This window comes from Oryx dammah, unplaced genomic scaffold (genome assembly GCF_014754425.2).
Source record: "Oryx dammah isolate SB20612 unplaced genomic scaffold, SCBI_Odam_1.1 HiC_scaffold_25, whole genome shotgun sequence".
In the NCBI taxonomy this organism is placed as follows: domain Eukaryota; kingdom Metazoa; phylum Chordata; class Mammalia; order Artiodactyla; family Bovidae; genus Oryx; species Oryx dammah.
The window spans coordinates 79,634,308-79,641,362 of record NW_024070209.1 but is presented as its reverse complement, the minus strand read 5'-3'; positions in this window follow the sequence as shown (position 1 = coordinate 79,641,362).

Genomic DNA, 7,055 nt, shown 5'->3' with positions numbered 1-7,055 from the left:
AGAGAAATATGAATAGCTTATTAGCATACCAAGGAATAAATGCATGGTGGGAACATCTTTAAGATTCTGAAGGAAATCAGAAGAGCTAGTGATAGACACTGGACTAAAGAGTTAACATGTGAAAATGGTTTTGATTCACTAAAAATTTCTATTTGATTCTCTATTCTTTCTGTCTCAGTCTCTCTTTCTCTCTGGCATGCATATAGTAAAATTATGTAGCCCTTTTAAACTCTTCACAGTCACAATTTCATGTCTCATCTTTCTGCATCTGCCTTTCTCATGTTCTTATCAATAAACCTAGTAATGAATTTTACCAAAAAATCTGTTCAGATGACCCAAGGGATTACCCATGAATTGAGTAAGTGTGCCTCCAAAGGACATAATAATGATTTATGGATAAGATTATAGGGCTTAGCAAAAAGAAATATTTCCTAATAATCAGATATTCATCACTGGAAGGGGCTGCTGTCTTGAGTATTAAGTTTTACATTCTTAGAATGTAAGTAATTGCATTTTTCTATTGATGCAGAATTTCTGTTGACAAAGCTACAGAATTGTGAGTTGTGTTTATAAGAAAACCTTTAAAAACATACATTTAATGATCTTAATCTTTTGTTCTCTCTTTCTATACAATTTTATGATTCATGTTATTGATGACAATGTTGAAAATTCAGGACCAAGGACAGCAATTTGAATCCAGGATAAGAGGGATGTTGGTTTGATACTAAATAGTAACAATAGCAGCAACAAAGACCATATTAGCAAAAATATTATATAATCTGCAAAGATATTATATAATATATCCACTTGATCAATGAGTTGAAAAGGGGGAAAATGAATAGTTATTGTGCAAGCCACCATATTATCTCTTTTAATCCTCTTAATAAATATGTGTGGTAAATATTGTTATCCATGATTATCTATGATGTTTGTATGTATATGTATGTTTACATATGCTTATATATGTATGTTTATAAGCTGTTAAGATATGTTTATGAATTAAGAAGTTGAAGGATTAAAGCAACTTTCTTAAGGTTACTTTATTAGTAAGAGATTCAGTCCCATTTATGATTTCAAATCTCCTTGCCTTTCTACCCAGAGAAGAGGAAATATGAAAAAAGGGAAAGGTGATATCTGCATAGCTAAAAATAATCATGTAATTTGACCAAATTCGCAGAGAAGGAAACTGCACTTTTAATGGGGAATGGAAGAGAGACTTTACTGAGAAAAGCAGCTTATTACCAGCTATATGTGGGCATTTAAAATACTTAGTTTTATCACAAATATATTTGTATGTCTAGTAAGCTTTATTTTCTAAATAACCCTGATCCAGTTTAGGACACACTTCTTCAATATACTCTTCCCCAGACTTTTTTGCCGCTGAAAAATTCCACTCATCCTTCAAGGTCTCTGACAAAGCTCTGTGGTTGGCAATTGAGGATTATTACTGATTTAAATATAAAAACTAAAAATTAAAATTTTATAAAATTCTAGGACTACTGATGAAGACAGCTTTTGGATTATCAAATTTTATAAGTCACAAATAGCTAACAGAATGTTGAGAAAAGAAAAGGCGCTAAAGGCAAAGGAGAAAAGGAAAGATAGACCCATTTGAATGCAGAGTTCCAAAAGTAGCAAGGAGAGATAAGAAAATCTTCTTCAATGATCAGTGCGAAGAATTAGAGGAAAACAATAGAATGGGAAAGGCTAGAGATCTCTTCAAGAAAATTAGAGACACCAAGGGAACATTTCATACAAAGATGGGCCCAATAAAAGACAGAAATAGTATGGACCTAACAGAAGCAGAAGATATCAAGAAGAGGTGCCAAGAATACACAGAAGAACTGTACGACAAAGATCTACATGACTCCAGTAGCCACAGTGGTGTGATCACTCACCTAGAGCCAGACACCCTGGAATGGGAAGTCAAGTGGGCCTTAGGAAACATCAGTACGAACAAAGCAGGTGAGGGTGGTGGAATTCCAGTTGAGCTATTTCAAATCCTGAAAGATGATGCTGTGAAAGTGCTGCACTCAATATGCCAGCAAATGTGGAAAACTCAGCAGTGGCCACAGGACTGGAAAAGGTCAGTTTTCATTCCAATCCCAAAGAAAGGCAATGCCAAAGAATGTTAAGACTACCACACAACTGCCCTCATCTCACAGGCTAGTAAAGTAATGCTCAAAATGCTCCAAGCCAAGCTTCAACAGTATGTGAACCATGAACTTCCAATGTTCAAGCTGGATTTAGAAAAGGTGGAGGAACCAGAGATCAAATTGCCAACATCTGCTGGATCTTGGAAAAAGCAAAAGAGTTCCAGAAAAATATCAACTTCTGCTTTATTGACTATGCCAAGGCCTTTGACTGTGTGGATCACAATAAACTGTGGAAAATTCTGAAGGAGATGGGAATACCAGACCACCTGACCTGCCTCCTGAGAAATCTGTATGCAGGTCAAGAAGTAACACTTAGAACTGGACATGGAACGACAGACTTGTTTCAAATTGGGAAAGGATTACATCAAGGCTATATATTGTCACCCTGCTTATTTAACTTATATGCAGAATACATCATGAGAAACTCTGGGCTGGATGAAGCACAAGCTGGAATCAAGATTGCCAGGAGAAATATCAATAACCTCAGATATGCAGATGACATCACCCTTATGGCAGAAAGTGAAGAAGAACTAATGAGCCGGTTGATGAAAGTGAAAGAGGAGAGTGAAAAAGGTGGCTTAAAACTCAACATTCAGAAAACTAAGATCATGCCATCTGGTCCAGTCACTTCATGGCAAATAGATGGGTAAACAGTGGAAACAGTGAGAGACTTTATTTTTCTGGGCTCCAAAATCACTGCAGATGGTGACTGCAGTCATGAAATTAAAAGACGCTTGCTACTTGGAAGAAAAGTTATGACTAACCTAGACAGCATATTAAAAAACAGAGACATAACTTTGCCAACAAAGGTCTGTCTAGTCAAAGCTATGGTTTTTCCAGTACTCATGTATGGATGTGAGAGTTGGACTATAAAGAAAGCTGGGCACCGAAGAACTGATGCTTTTGAAATAAGTCCCTTGGACTGCAGGGAGAGCCAACCAGTCAATCCTAAAGAAATCAGTCCTGAATATTCATTGGAAGGACTGATGCTGAAGCTGAAACTCCAATACTTTGGCCATGTGATGCAAAGAACTGACTCATTTGAAAAGACTCCGATTCTGGAAAAGATTGAAGGTGGGAAGAGAAGGGGATGACAGAGGATGAGATGGTTAGATGGCATCACCGACTTGATGAACATGCGTTTGAGTATGCTCTGGGAGTTGGTGATGGACAGGGAAGCCTGGCATGCTGCAGTCCATGGGGTTGCCAAGAAATGGACACAACTGAGTGACTGGACTGAACTGAACTGATACGTTACAACAGATCTCTCCAGTGTAAAAAGAAAAATAGCCATCTTGAAAAGATAGACTGAACACTAACTCTGTGGAGCAGTGGAAAAGTCATTAGCCTAACCATAAGGAGATACTGGTCCTTCTGTGACTCATTTCTGACACTGCAACTTGTGGTTAAGCAGGTTACCTTTCTGAGTCCCACAATAGAAATTTAATTAATTAGCTTCTATACAGTGCACTTAGCTACATGTCTTTCCAACTAAACTGATTGTAAGCATCTTTGTGCTTTGTTTACATCTAGTAACAACCACTGATTTACCTAGAAGGCACTAATTTTTTAAGTGTTATTTGATTTATATGAATTGAAGTTAATTTTTCCTCATATGTGGAGCACAAATAACAATCCTTTCTCTACACACTGCACACTTTGTTATGTGGTGAATCATTTCATGTGAAGCTTTTTTTAGGGAAAACCTCCCATAAAGCATTATGTAAATAGAGTCTTAGATTGTTTTATCTTCAGAGAAACAGATATGACTTACATGGCCTACATGTGACTTCAAGAAGTAGAGGGAAAATAAATTCATCATAAGTTGAATAACAAAACCAGAATAACTATTCCAGAATCTGAATGCTGAGACCTCACATGAAACAATTTCCTTGAAGCAATATTAAAGAATTAAGTTCTCATTTATTTCTCTATATTCATCTTTGTGTGCATGCTAAGTTGCTTCAGTCATGTACGACTCTTTGGGACCCCAGGAACTGTAACCTGCCAGGTTCATCTGTCCATGGGATTCTCCAGGCAACAGTATTGGAGTGGGTTGCTGTGTCCTCCTCCAGAGGATCTTCTCGACCCAGGGATCAAACCCATGTCTTCTGCATCTCCTGCATTTCAGGCAGATTCTTTACTGCTGAGCCACTGGGGAAGCCCACATTCATCTGTAGGTAACTACAATTGATTTGTAAATATGGAAAATAGATGACACTCTTTTATAATCAAGACTGTTATCTTTCAAAGTTATGCAATGATATATCACAGAGGCTCAATACTTTCATCCACATCATTCTTTGAGCTTCACAAAAGCTTAGTGATTCAAGCAAGAACACGTCTCATTTTTTTTTTGAAGACTGAGACCCAACAGTATGAATTGACATGCCAGCATCAAAGTGCTTCTTGGTATCAGCCAAGATAAAATTCAGGTGGTGTCATTCTTAGCTCCCATCATGATTCCTTCCAACCGTAGCACCATGGACATGAGAGGATACTGAAAGTTCTGGCTAAAGTCATAGACTCTCAAGATCACTCAGAGCCCATCTCTGGTATCCATGCTTAACTTCACATTATTGACTTGAAGCTAAAGATGTTTAAGCATTTTCTGTCTCCTGAGACTCTATTCAGTGTCTTGGTTTACTTCCATAAAAGCACTTAACATAGATAATCAGCCAATAAGGGAATATGCTCCTTCAGGCCCAAGGGCAACTGTTTAGCATGAGGTTAATTCCTTGTTCAGCAAGGTCATTGGAGTATGGTTGTCACTGAAAACTTCCAAAGATCTTTATTCTCAGGCCACCCTTTGCAGTGATGTTTGGTATTCTGCATCTTTGAGAAATTTAGGCCTGTTTTCTATGGGATACTTAAGAAAGCTATTTTGAAAATATTTTCTTGCTGAGGTCTCTAGCCTGCATAGTCTCCATTTTGACATCTTTTCGTCTTTCCATAAAGTCTTAAAATGATTATGCTAGTGTTAGCAGTAAAATTCCTTCCCCATCCTTCTCCGCAAAATAGCAGATGGTAAATAAATAAATATTTTTAAATACTCTTACATTCTGTGACTCAATTTTCAGGCTAAGTATAGCTTTACCCAGATGTTCACAACTCCGATCTAGACTAAAGGGCAAGTGGCATTTATCAAGCCATTCTCTGTCTTCTAACCTCTAGTTCTTGCATATGACCATGGCGTGAATAGAAACTATTACATGAAATCATTGAAATACACAAAATAGTTTATTTGCATGCATTCATTATAATTATGCTTCATCAGTGGCTCAGCAGTAAAAAATCCACCTACAGTGTAGAAGATGGGAGTTCAATCACTGGGTGGGGAAGATTCCCTAGAGAAGGAAATGGCTACCCACTCCAGTATTCTTACCTGGGATAAACCCATGGACAGAGAAGCCTGGTGGTCACAAAGAGTCAGATACAACTTAGTGACTAAGCAACAGTAATAGTAGCAAGTATTGGTTAATGTGTGATCTAGACACAGTAATGGTATCTTGCATATCACTGGTTTATCAGTATTTAAAAAAATAGCTATCTTTAATAGACCTATTCAGAAATACAAACTCTCAGAATGTATGAACAAAGGCCATCTGCTTTGTAGCAGTTAAGATTTCATCCTTTTTGTGAGAATCAGTGTGATACATTTATTGAGTGATGATTATGGTTTTCCTTATTCCTTCTTTCTCTATAGTGTCATATGCACAAAAGGGATTCTGATGCTTCATAATGGTTTTTAATAAATAAATATGTAATGCCAAATATATGTAAATGGATGTTCTAGGTTCCTCATAAGCAGGGATCAATAGTATAGAATATATTTAATTTTATAAATAATTCAATATGCAGATGTAATTATGCCCTATGTTTATAATGTGTTATGCAATTCAGTTGCTGCCATTTTACTTTAATTACAAAATCTTAAAGAATTATGTGTTAGAAGCTGAGTGCTCATTGGTATTCTATGTTCCAGGAATGGCACAAGTAGAATAAGATTCTGTGCTTACTTTAGAGGTACTTATCATTTATATAGTTAGTCACTCAGTCATGTCCAACCCTTTCAACCCCGTAGACTGTAGCCCACTAGGCTCCTCTGCCCACGGAATTCTCCAAGCAAGAATCCTGGAGTGGGTAGCCATTCCCTTCACCATTAGACAAAAAATAAATCAATGTCCTTTGGCATTTCAAGCCTCCTACCAGGCATAGCACAATGCAAGTGGACTTTCAGCTTCCAAGTCTCCAGGATCTTACTCCCAGCACAGGGAAGCCTCTTTAACATCAGCCAACATACAGGGAGAAGACTCTTGAGAGTCCCTTGGACTACAGGGAGATATAACCAGTCCATCCTAAAGGAAATCTGTCCTGAATATTCATTGGAAGGACTGATGTTGAAACTGAAGCTCCAATACTTTGGCCACCTGATGCAAAGAGCTGACTCATTTGAAAAGACCCTGATGCTGGGAAAGATTGAAGGTGGGAAGAGAAAGGGCTGACAGAGGATGAGATGGTTGGATGGCATCACTGACTCAATGGGCATGAGTTTGGGTAAACTCTGGGAATTGGTGATGGACAGGAAGGCCTGGTGTGCTGCAGTCCATGGGGTTGCATAGAGTCTGACACAACTGAGTGACTGAACTGAACTGAACTGAACTGAACATAGAAGGAAGGTTGAGGGAGGGCAGCCTCATGTGTGAGGTGGGTCAACTAACAGGGAAACCAAAACTCTCTCCTGGACTACTTGGACATCAGACTTCCTTGAGCCCCCTGGAAGGCCATGGTGATTGATATTAAACTGATACAAAACAAGGTCTATGTTCCTGATGACATGCCCATGAAATATTGTTATGCCCAGAGTCCGAGTCCCCAAAACTGAGAGAATAAGACGTC